General features: G+C 45.1%; 1 protein-coding gene across 1 annotated transcript in view; it reads left to right on the top strand.

Moving 5' to 3' along the window:
- The window catches only part of mcf2lb (mcf.2 cell line derived transforming sequence-like b), a 145,757-nt gene that overhangs the window by 101,221 nt on the left and 31,550 nt on the right, over positions 1 to 12,986 (top strand). The window lies entirely within an intron of this gene.

The following is a 12,986-nucleotide window of genomic DNA, read 5'->3' as shown; positions in this document are numbered from 1 at the left end:
GGTCTCTATCCTGTTGTGTTCTATGAGTGGTCTCTATCCTGTTGTGTTCTATGAGTGGTCTCTATCCTGTTGTGTTCTATGAGTGGTCTCTATCCTGTTGTGTTCTATGAGTGGTCTCTATCCTGTTGTGTTCTATGAGTGGTCTCTATCCTGACCTGTTGTGTTCTATGAGTGGTCTCTATCCTGTTGTGTTCTATGAGTGGTCTCTATCCTGTTGTGTTCTATGAGTGGTCTCTATCCTGTTGTGTTCTATGAGTGGTCTCTATCCTGTTGTGTTCTATGAGTGGTCTCTATCCTGTTGTGTTCTATGAGTGGTCTCTATCCTGACCTGTTGTGTTCTATGAGTGGTCTCTATCCTGTTGTGTTCTATGAGTGGTCTCTATCCTGTTGTGTTCTATGAGTGGTCTCTATCCTGACCTGTTGTGTTCTATGAGTGGTCTCTATCCTGTTGTGTTCTATGAGTGGTCTCTATCCTGTTGTGTTCTATGAGTGGTCTCTATCCTGTTGTGTTCTATGAGTGGTCTCTATCCTGTTGTGTTCTATGAGTGGTCTCTATCCTGTCCTGTTGTGTTCTATGAGTGGTCTCTATCCTGTTGTGTTCTATGAGTGGTCTCTATCCTGACCTGTTGTGTTCTATGAGTGGTCTCTATCCTGACCTGTTGTGTTCTATGAGTGGTCTCTATCCTGTTGTGTTCTATGAGTGGTCTCTATCCTGTTGTGTTCTATGAGTGGTCTCTATCCTGACCTGTTGTGTTCTATGAGTGGTCTCTATCCTGACCTGTTGTGTTCTATGAGTGGTCTCTATCCTGTTGTGTTCTATGAGTGGTCTCTATCCTGTTGTGTTCTATGAGTGGTCTCTATCCTCACCTGTACTATGAGGTCACAGGTCTCTGTCTGTTGGAGCCATATTGACCCAATTTGAGTTTAATGGGAAACATGTAACATAATATATATTTTGATTTATGGATTATATTAATAATTGATATGAAATTGTATTTACCTGTATGATTTAAATTAATCTTGAACTAGATATTACCTGGACGCTTATCTGTTGATGACTGTGGGGGCGTGGCATAGATTCACTCATAGATGCACCCCCCGCCCCCCCCCCCCCCCCCCCCTTTGGGAGTCTTCAAATCAGTGAATGAACTGTCTGACAGCTGAGTTAGACAGCGGTGTTTGGTGTGCAATAGTTTTTCGACCGCATCAAGCCAGACCAATTATATCATTTACTTTGTCAAGATCCTGTTCGATATTATTTTATTTAGTTTAGCAAAGTCAACCGGAGTTTATGTTTAATAAATGTCAATCTACTTACATCCTCTCTGAGTGCTTTATGATGATGAATGCGCGTCGGCCAAATCTGCAACTAACTCCAGTGGCTAAATGGACATTTATGAAGGATTAGCCACTTCACTGTCCTCACCTGTTCTATGAGTGGTCTCTGTCCTCACCTGTTCTATGAGGTCACAGGTCTCCGTCCTCACCTGTTCTATGAGTGGTCTCTGTCCTCACCTGTTCTATGAGGTCACAGGTCTCCGTCCTCACCTGTTCTATGAGTGGTCTCTGTCCTCACCTGTTCTATGAGGTCACAGGTCTCTGTCCTCACCTGTTCTATGAGTGGTCTCTGTCCTCACCTGTTCTATGAGGTCACAGGTCTCTGTCCTCACCTGTTCTATGAGGTCACAGGTCTCCGTCCTCACCTGTTCTATGAGGTCACAGGTCTCTGTCCTCACCTGTTCTATGAGTGGTCTCTGTCCTCACCTGTTCTATGAGGTCACAGGTCTCTGTCCTCACCTGTTCTATGAGTGGTCTCTGTCCTCACCTGTTCTATGAGGTCACAGGTCTCCGTCCTCACCTGTTCTATGAGGTCACAGGTCTCCGTCCTCACCTGTTCTATGAGGTCACAGCTCTCTGTCCTCACCTGTTCTATGAGGTCACAGCTCTCTGTCCTCACCTGTTCTATGAGGTCACAGCTCTCTGTCCTCACCTGTTCTATGAGGTCACAGCTCTCTGTCCTCTCCTGTTCTATGAGGTCACAGCTCTCTGTCCTCCTGTTCTTTTTTTTTTATTTTATTTTTTTTATTATTACTTACATGAAACAAGACAACACATTAATCACAATCACAATACACAGAACTTCACAGGAAAATAACAAAAACAATAATAATACAGAATATAACAATTTATAAATTATAAAGACAAAGAAAAGAAAACGGAGTTCAACCTTTTTAAATTCAAAATTCCAGGGGTACTATCTAATAAATGACCAAATAGCGAAGAACTAGCTAATTAGCTGCCCCCCAATAAAATCCCTAGTTAAATTCAAGACATCACAAAAGACAAGACAGACAAGACATTTTCTCCTCCCCCTCCCACGAGACCGCCGGACTCCCCCGAACAAGCACCCCAACCCCGCTCTGCCGCACACGGCGGTCCTGACCTTCTCAGCTGCTGCGAACCATAGGTCAATCCCAGCCTGCCCCACCCCAATCACCCGCGCCGTGGATATCTCAAGATAAATCACATCCAACAGTGTTAGGGACCAGTTAATCACTGTGAGCTTCTCAGGCTCCTTCCATCTCATTGCTATTAGCTTCTTCGCTGCTGTGACGCCCGCTAGGACAACCCTTTTCAGTTGTACGGACGCGGGTAGTGTTGTTATATCGTTCAGGAGTAGCGTAACAGCTGTGAATGGGATAGTTAAGCCACACAGATCTGAAAGTTTGTCCGTTATTGACCTCCAGAAGCGGGCCACTGGTGGGCAATCCCAATACATATGCATATAAGTGCCAGTGGCCTTTTGAGAGCACAAAGTGCACGAGAGTCGGTTATCAGTCCCATAGCAAATAGCTTCCTAGGTGTAAGATAGGTCCTATGAATATAATTAAAATTAATTTGCTGGTGATTGGGGTTGCGGGAAGACAATGCCACATTTGCCCAAACATCATCCCAGTCAAACTCGGGGTCCAACTCCGGGATATCCACACGCCAGATTGTATCCAATGATACATTTTTATACGTGGACTGAATTAAGAGCGTATAAAAGTCTGAGACAAACCCTCTGGAGGTCGTCCTGTCCACTATGAGCCTGAGGAAGGGGTGTGGTTACAAAGCTTGAGCCCACGGCACGCCATTGATTGATTGATTGATTGATTGATTGAAAACTTTATTAACAGATTGCAGAATGGGTACAATACAGTACAGCTCAATACACACAATTGTTAAGGGGATGCAGACCAGAGAAAGACTTTCGTCTTGTTTACATCAGGGTCCCCCATTTTCAATTCATCAGGACATATATGACATACATGACATACAGATAGTCAGTACTGCTACATCTATACATTTATGACATACCAGATTTGCAAATACAGTACTGTTTGTGATACAGAAGGAGTCAAGAAAAGGGAGTATATACATTTGACGTAGAAACTGTACATTGGAGGAGGTTGGGTGGGGGGGGTTGGGTACGTTGGGATATTGACAACCATACTGGGTAATTTACATTGGGGGGGGGGGGGCACACTGTATAAACAAGCAAAACTGTACATTGAGGGGGGGGGGAGACACTGTACAAACAAACAAAATTGTACATTGGACTATTGACAAAACCATACTAGGTAAATTACTGTACATTGGAGGGGGTTGGGTTAGGATATTTACAGGGGCCAGTGTTGAATTGCAGTCTCCCGTAGGTGTCCCTTGAGGGAGGTTTTGAAAGTGGGTAGTGATCCACATTCCTTTACAGCTTTGGGTAGGGCGTTCCACAGTGATGTGGCATAATTGCGAAACGTGTTTAGTCCCTTATTTGAGCCGAATCTGGGTTTGACATGATTTGTGGAGCTCCCTCTGGTGTTGTGATCGTGGTATTCACTGACCTTTGGGAAGTATTTTGACATGTACATGGGTACCTTGGTCGTGTAGTGTATCTTGTAGACCAGGCCCATTGCAAGTTGCTGTACTCTGTCATCTACTCTAAGCCATCCTAGGTTGTCAAAGTGGGCAGGGGTGAGGTGGGTTCTAGGAGTAAGGTCAAGCAGTAGTCTGACCAGTTTGTTTTGAGATGTTTGTAATTTTGTTTTTAGCGCCTTTGAGGTGCTTTGGTACCATGAGGTGCAAGCATAGTCGTAGTACCCCTGAATGAGTGCTCCTGCCAGAGTCTTCAGGGTATTCTTGTTTACCAGAGAGGAGATCCGGTACAAGAATCGAGTTCGTTGGTTGACTTTTTTTATTACATTGGATGCCATTTTGTCACAGGAGAGATTAGCCTCTAGGATGGAACCCAGGTAGGTAATTTCATCTTTCCTTGTTACAATATTGTCACCCACTGTAACTGAGAAGCCGTCGGTCTTGCTGAGTTTGTTATTTGAACCGAAGAGAATGGACTCTGTTTTGCCCATGTGTAATGATAGTTTGTTATCAGCGAGCCATATGCAGATTCTGCCTAGTTCCGAGCTGAGGGTTTTTTCTACCTGTAACTTGTTCTTGTCAGAGACCAGCAGGGCTGAGTCGTCCGCAAACAGGAACAAGTTGCAGTCACAAGCTGACGACATGTCATTTGCATAAATTAGGAACAGTAGCGGTCCTAGTATGCTTCCTTGTGGAACACCACAGCTCACTGTGAGGGGGGGGGATAGGGTACCGTTTACCTCCACCATCTGTTCCCTCCCCTCAAGGTAGGATTGCATCCAGCTCACTGATAGACTATCAAAACCAATTGCTTTTAGCTTGTCAATCAGAATGGAGTGATTGACCGTGTCAAAGGCCTTTTGTAGGTCCAGCATGACCATGCCGCAGTATTTGCCTGCGTCCACCTCTTGTTTGATGTGGTCATTCAAATAGAGAAGGCATGTGTCAGTGGAGTGGGATGTTCTGAAGCCAGATTGGAATTCGTAGATTAGATTTTTTTCCGCTAGGTACTTTTCGACCTGTTCGTAGACTATTTTTTCCATGACTTTCGAGATGGAGGTGAGAATAGAAACAGGGCGGTAGTTGCCTGGGTCTAATTTGCTGCCCTTTTTGTGCAGAGGGGTCACCCTCGCAATTTTGAAGTCCTTGGGGACGTGTCCCTGTTTTATGGAGAGGTTTATTATGTGTGTGATGATTGGGGTGATGGCGGCTGCTGAGTCTCTGAGGAATTTGGAGGGGATGTTGTCATGGCCAGTGGCCTTGTTAGGTTGGAGGGCGCTCAGTTTATTGAGTACCTCATCTGTTGTTACCATTTCCAGCTTGAAGTCGTCCTTGCGGACCCCTAGGTTTTTGTAGTAAGCTACTATGTGTTCTACCCCATAAAGCCCTGAGTGGGAGGGTAGTTTGTTTACCAGTGTTGTGGCTATGTTTGTGAAGAAAATGTTTAAGTAATTGGCTACATCCAGCTTGTCTGTGATGAGCGCTGACCTTAGTTGAAGGTAAAGAAAGAAGGACTCGCCGGGAAGATCATAAAATTCTCTTAAGTCCTGAAACGCACGGAGGCCGTTCTTATCATAAATATCCTCCAGAGTATGAACCCCCCTCCTTTGCCATTGAGGAATATTAACTGGCTTGTGCCCAACAAGTAATTGCTGGTTATAAAAAATTGGAGAGTCCAGGTGCCATGGGCATTTAACCCCACACGACTTCTGTACATTACGCCACGTCTGGATCACATGAGTTATGATCGGTCCATACCTCAGTCGGCATTTCGAAATAGGGACATCCTGCAATCTTAGTGGTGAGACCGCCGCCGCTTCTAAGGAGCACCAAGATACAGCATCTACAGGGTCTAGCCAGCGCATCAGAGGTCTCAGTGAAAAGGACCAGAAATAAAGCTTAAAATCAGGGATTGCGAGGCCCCCATCTTGTTTCCTACGCTGAGTAGTAGCTCTTTTGATTCTCGGGCGTGTGTTATTCCAGATAAACTTAGATACCATCGATTGTACCTTGCGCCAGTGGTCTATTGGAGGGGGCAGGGGGAGCATTGAGCTAACAAAATGTATCCTAGTGTAACGGAGGTACCGCAGTATATCCACAGTCACGGGTACAAGTAGTGACGTGGCTGTGGATGGTAAGCGGTACTGCAAGTAAAACTCACTCCCCAGAGGCATCCAGACCCGGAAGCAAGCAGTGAATTCACTTCTTGCTTAGTGGTCTGTGATGCCGCCCGCGGGTTCAACTCCCACTCTGGGCGTTCCCTTAACAGGGGTCGAATCGACTAAAAAAACACAACGCAGACAAGATCACACCGGCTACACTAGGCAGGACGTTCATTTTGATTATGGAAGCCCGGGCTTGTAAGGAGTTAGGAAGGGACGACCATCTGTCTAGATCCTGGCGTATTTTATCATAAGTACCCGTGAAGTTGTACTTAGTAGTTTGACTCAGTGTGGGGAATATCTCTATGCCTAAGTATTTAAAATGTTCCACTATGGGGATATCAGCTGGTAGACGCACCGCCTTGGCCAGCTCATTAAGAGGTAGGCAGGCTGATTTGTTCCAGTTAATCTTAAAGCCTGACAATTTACCAAAGTCGTCGATTATTCCCAATAATTTTGTGGCCGACCGGGAAGGGTCATCCATAAAAATCAGTAGGTCATCCGCATAGAGAGCAATTTTGTGTGGTGTATTATTGATCATTATGGGGACGATGTCCTCCGATTGCCTAATAAATTGGGCCAATGGTTCGAGGGAAAACGCGAATAGTCCTGGGCTCAGAGGACAACCCTCTCTAGAAGATCTGGAGACTGGGAAAAGTGTGGAACAGTTTTTGCCTGTCAGTATCATTGCCGACGGCGAGGCATACAGGACTTTAATCATATGAATAAAATTCTTTCCAAGACCCATAACCTCAAGTACCTTCCACAGGTATGACCATTCTAGTCTGTCGAACGCCTTCATGGCATCCAAAGACAGAACTGTGGACGGAGCTGTATTGTCTTTACTGTTATCGACTACATGCAACAGCCTCCTAAGATTATCTGCAGCCAGGCGCCCCGGGATAAAACCAGTTTGATCGCAGTGTACCAATACCGTCATAAATCTCTGCAGGCGGCGGGCCAGCACCTTGGCAAAGACTTTTAAATCGGCCCCGAGAAGACTCAAGGGCCTATAGCTACCACAATCATTGGGATCTTTGTCCTTCTTGAGAAGTAAAGAAATCAACGCCATGTTGACATCTCTTGAAAACTCCCCTTGTTCGATAGCGTAATTGATCATATCGAGCATCAATGGACCCAGTTGGTCCCAGAAAGCTAAATATACCTCGGGTGGAATACCATCCCAGCCTGGTGCCTTACCCCTCTGCATTTCAGCAATCGTCTCCCTTAGTTCCATAAGAGTGATCGGTTTCCCCAGTTCCTTAGCCTCTTCCTCAGAAATGTGGGGTATCTCAAGCCCGCCAATGAACGATTCAAATTTAGAGTTGTCGAGATTAACCTCTGAGCTATATAACTGTGAGTAAAACTCTTTAAAAGTGTTGTTGATCTTTTTTGAATCAGTAGTGACTGTACCCTGTCGCGTCTTGATCGAGGGGATATCCGAGAAATGATCATTCGAGTGTATTTTCATTGCCAATAGATGGCTAGGCCTGGAGCCGTGAAAGTAGTAATTTTGCCTTGTCCTATGTATCAAGAACTCAGACTGTTGTTTAAGTATGGAGTTTATTTCTTTCTTGACTATCTTACGTTGTGTGTTTAGTCGTTCACTATAGTTAGTTTGCAAAGATGCGTATAGGTCCGCATATAATGTTTCCAGTCCTTCTAGTTTTTTTGACCGGGATTTACGCAAATTGGAGGCGAAAAGTGTGACATGACCCCTGATAAATCCTTTCAATGCGTTCCACAGGACCCTGGGGTCATCGACCGTGCCAACATTGATCTGCAAGAATTCAGCTAGTTTACTCCTGAACTCAGAACAGAAATCATCGTTCTTTAATAAGGTGGAGTTAAAACGCCACCTGGGAGCTCTCGTGGAGAGCCTGCCAAAGGTTGCCATAAGGAAGATCCCCTTGTGGTCCGAGAGAGCCAGGGGAACCAATGAGACGTCGAAACTATCAAACATATTAGGGGACGCAAATGCATAGTCTATTCGAGAGAAGGTTTTGTGTCTGGCAGACAGGTGAGAGTAATCCTTGAGGGTGGGATTGGATATGCGCCATAGGTCTGCGAGCCCCGTGTCCTGGGCCCACATCCTGAGGGCCTTAGAGCAGTGGTTCCCAAAGTCGGGGTCGCGACCCAAAGGTGGGCCGCGAGCAGCCACGGGTGGGCCGCGAGATGATTTAAAAAAAAAAAAAAAAATGTTGTCAGGCCACTAAACTTAGAAGCAGGCCAGGACAGTGTTTCTAGTTGTATTCTAAAATTCTATTCTATTGTATTCTAAAATGTGACTATATGGTTTTATATTTATATTTTATATTTTTTATATTTATATTTATATTAACTTATATTAACTATATTAACTTTTATATTAACTTAATAAATAAATAAATAAACTTAATAAATAAACAAGAATACCCTGAGGACTCTGGCAGGAGCACTCATTCAAGGGTACTATGACTATGCGTGCACCTCATGGTACCAAAGCACCTCAAAGGCGCTTAAAACAAAATTACAAACATCACAAAACAAACTGGTCAGACTACTACTTGACCTGAACCCCAGAACCCACCTCACCCCTGCCCACTTTGCCAACCTAGGATGGCTTAGAGTAGACGACAGAGTACAGCAACTTGCAATGGGCCTGGTCTACAAGATACACTATACGACCGGGGTGCCCATGTACATGTCAAAATACTTCCCAAAGGTCAGTGAATACCACAACCACTACACCAGAGGAAGCTCAACAAATCATGTTAAACCCAGATTCGGCTCAAACAAGGGACTAAACACGTTTCGCAATTATGCCACAACAATGTGGAACGCCCTACCCAAAGCTGTAAAGGAATGTGAATCCCTGCCCACATTCAAAACCGCCCTTAAAGAGCACCTACGGGAGGCTGCAATTCGAAACTGGCCACCGTAAATGCCCAAAACCCCCACCACCTCCTAATAGACAGTCTCCTCCCCACCGCATGTATATATTCCCTCCCCGCCGTATGTATATTCCCCTCCCACCCACCCACCCCCTCCTAATGTACAGTCCCCTCCCCATCATATGTATATACTCTGTCAGGATCTAGGGGTAACAGTACTGTATATTTGAATACCGCCTATGTCACAAATGTATCAGTACTAAATACCTATATGTCCCTATGCCATAAATGTCATGTATGTTATGTATGTCATAAATGTCTATATGAATTGAAAATGGGGGACCCTGATGGAAACAAGACAAACGTCTTTCTCAGGTCTGCATCCCCTTAACAATTGTATGTATTGAGCCGTACTGTATTGTACCCATTCTGCAATCTGTTAAATAAAGTTTTCATTCATTCATTCATTCAACAAAAACGAAAAATCTACTTATTTCAACGAACATTTCAAACTAAATAACAGATTATGCACATAAAACGCTGAAAACAACCGAAGCAACAATAGTATTTTAATGAGGCTATTATTATTATCATTATTATTTTGCAACAAGTTAGCCCTCTCATAAATAGCACATATAAATGAATAACTAACTTGAACTAACTTAAAAGGATTGAAGTGATATTTGGCTTAAAAAATCGGTCACATGACAAAAAAAAAAAAAAAAAAAAGCCTGACGATGTCCATTGGGCCGCGGCTCTCTGACGCCTTATTTTCTGGGCCCTGGCCTGAAAAGTTTGGGAACCCCTGCCTTAGAGGACCGTTTTTGGTCGCTTGTTTCAGAGGACCCGGACCTATCCATCTCCGCATCCCAGCACGCATTAAAATCGCCACCCACAATGAGAGCGTATCCAGTAAGTTCCAACATATTCTTCGTGATTGTATTATAGAACGCTGAATCAAATGTGTTAGGGGCATACAATGCTATTATTGCCATCTTCCTATGAGAGAACTCAACTTTTGCTATAGTAATCCTTCCCTCCGTGTCCGACCACACATCCAGGACTTTGATATCAAGGTTACGTCTTGTAACTATGACGACTCCTTTCGTCTTATCATCGGCTGAGGATGAGGAGATAACGTGATATTGTCGATTTGCTAGCCTTGACACATCACCCACCAATAAATGCGTCTCACTAAGGAGAGCAATGTCAATATTTCTTCTCTTCAATAACCAAAGGACACTGGCACGCTTGTGTGGGGCGTTAAGACCCCCTGCGTTCCAAATAAAAATATTCAATTTAGCCATGGTCGAATTTGTCTAAATGCATAGAGAACATACCAGTGCAGCCAGGCTGAGGACCGAGGCGCTGATCCAGGCGGGCCCAGACGGTCAATCCCAGGAGTTCAGAGGAGGAACAATTACACACATATAAGACAACAGTACATAAAACACAGAAAAATACCACCCCAGTTACAACCCCCCCTCCTCCTACTCTAAACCCTAACCCACCCGTCCTATTATTAACCCTCCTATACCCACTCTCCAATCCCCTCCCTATGCCCCATCCACTAAGGATGGTCATCTTCCTATCATTTCCCACTGGAATCATGGATCCAATAAGACGCTCTCCACTCCGACCCCCTCTCTAGATAAACCCCTGATTAAACCCCCACTAGTCCAATAAACACAAATAAAAATAAAAAAAATTCAATTCAATAAAGATATCGGTCGAAAACCACCGTGAGCCTTGGCCCTAACATGAGACAACTATAAGGGAAAAAATAGCCATTATTATATAATAACTCAACATCATCCATGTAACCATCTACCTCCGAATCTGCATATTAATGTCGCAATGTTATAGCATAAATGGATAAAGGAAAATTTTAAACAAAATTTAATTAAAGCATACCAGCAGATAGTCTAAGGCAGGATCGGATCACCGTTAAATTGCGCAAACAGACGTCATTTAAACAGCGCCAATAAGAAGAAAAGGAAAAAAGGGTTATGGTCCAGGTGCACGCATGTAACAGCCCCTCTGGTCAGGCACAAAGGCTGGAATGACATAACCTAAATATGAATAGAATTAAACACCTTCATTAACCCAGGTATAGTAATAAGCTAAACCTGACACAACCTGTTATCATATATTGTATATATATATTCAACCGACCTTCTACTACTGGAGCCCAAAGCTCAAAACACAAAACAGCCTGGATATAAAAATAAAAGCATACAAGAAGTTAGTTAAGGAACCGATCACTGTTGAATTGTGCAAACCGATGTCACTTAAACAGCAACAACAACCAAAATACGTAAACATTAACGGGTCTCGAATGTCTCGGCGCGGGCGATAGACACAGCCTGCTAGCTAGCCCGAGGCTAGCGCGTAAGCTAGTGGTGAATCCAGCCAGCATGCTAAAATCTGATATGTACATTGTCCAGCTAGCTCGCTAGCTTTCATAGAGGCGACACACACGTACGACCATGAGGTCAGCATTAGCAAGTAACATAAGTCATTGGGATGCCCCGCTAGCTTGGGTGGGCAGTAAACAGTTAGCCTGTCTGGGCATGACAACAAGCATTTGTGAGTAGTCCGCCCTATCAATGTATTCAGGCCCACATCGCCAAATCACTCACCCGACATAGATATCAAGCTACAGTCTCGGCTATCCTCCCGAGATATTCCTCCGCTTTAGCCAACGACCAAAATGAACGACGATCATCGCCCTTACCCAGCACAGATAATTTCACGGGAGCGAATAGCGGAGGCCTCAGGCCTAGTTTCCATAGCCTGGCCATGACCACTTTGTATTCGCCTCTCTGTGCTTGAACCTCCGGCGTAAAGTCTTCGAAAATGGCCACTTTGTGATCGCCGAGACTTAGTTTACCCCTTCTGGCACGGGCCGACCGCATGATGAGCTCTCTCTGTTGGAGCCTGTTTAGCTTGACAATGATGGGCCTCGGCTCTTTGTTCACTCCAGGACTGGTCTTGCCCGCTCTGTAGGCCGACTCACATACGGGAGGGCTGGGGAGGACATCTTTCCCCAGTATTTTCTGCAATAATTCCGGCATGTTCTCAGAGAGACGGCCTCCCTCACTGCCCTCCGGTACACCAACAATCCTGATGTTGTAGCGTCTCTCCCGGGACTGCATCTCCACAATTACCGACTGTAGTTTGGCAACTTCAGCCTGCCTAGCCAGCAGGGAGGTCTCCAGACCCGCCAGCCTCTCGCCTTGTAGTGAGGCCTCTGTCGTTAGCGTGGCTAGTTCGTTAGCATTAGCCGAGGAGACAGCATGCAGCGACTCCATCTTTTCTCTCAACGGGTCGACCGCCAACCTAATTTCTTCTGACATCTCTCGATGAAGGGTATCAAAAAATTCCGCCTGCACTTTTCTTTGTGTTTCAGCGAAGCGTATCTCAAAGTCTGCATGGAGTTTGGTCATGACCGAGAGAACAGCTTCACTTATCTCACTGATACCGGGCGACGGTGAGGGTAGATCCGGTGGCAGTTTGCCTGCTGGAGTGCTCATGGATCTGGTCTCCACCGACATCGCAGAAAGTTGAAAAAAGTCGACGAAAGTAGTTGAAACTCGACGACTCAACAAGCAGACAAATAACAAATAAAAATAAAATAAAGACTAATGGGGAGAAACGTATATTTTGCACGATAGAAGGGAGCTCACATGAAACACGACTCACTCCATGAACACCTAGCTCCGCCCCTGTCCTCTCCTGTTCTATGAGGTCACAGCTCTCTGTCCTCACCTGTTCTATGAGGTCACAGCTCTCTGTCCTCACCTGTTCTATGAGGTCACAGGTCTCTGTCCTCACCTGTTCTATGAGTGCTTGCTGTCCTCACCTGTTCTATGAGGTCACAGGTCTCTGTCCTCACCTGTTCTATGAGGTCACAGGTCTCCGTCCTCACCTGTTCTATGAGGTCACAGGTCTCTGTCCTCACCTGTTCTATGAGGTCACAGGTCTCCGTCCTCACCTGTTCTATGAGGTCACAGGTCTCTGTCCTCACCTGTTCTGA

The sequence above is a fragment of the Notolepis coatsorum genome (assembly GCF_963971535.1).
Source record: "Notolepis coatsorum genome assembly, chromosome: 3".
Lineage (NCBI taxonomy): Eukaryota > Metazoa > Chordata > Actinopteri > Aulopiformes > Paralepididae > Notolepis > Notolepis coatsorum.
This window is presented reverse-complemented; position numbering and strand designations above follow the sequence as displayed.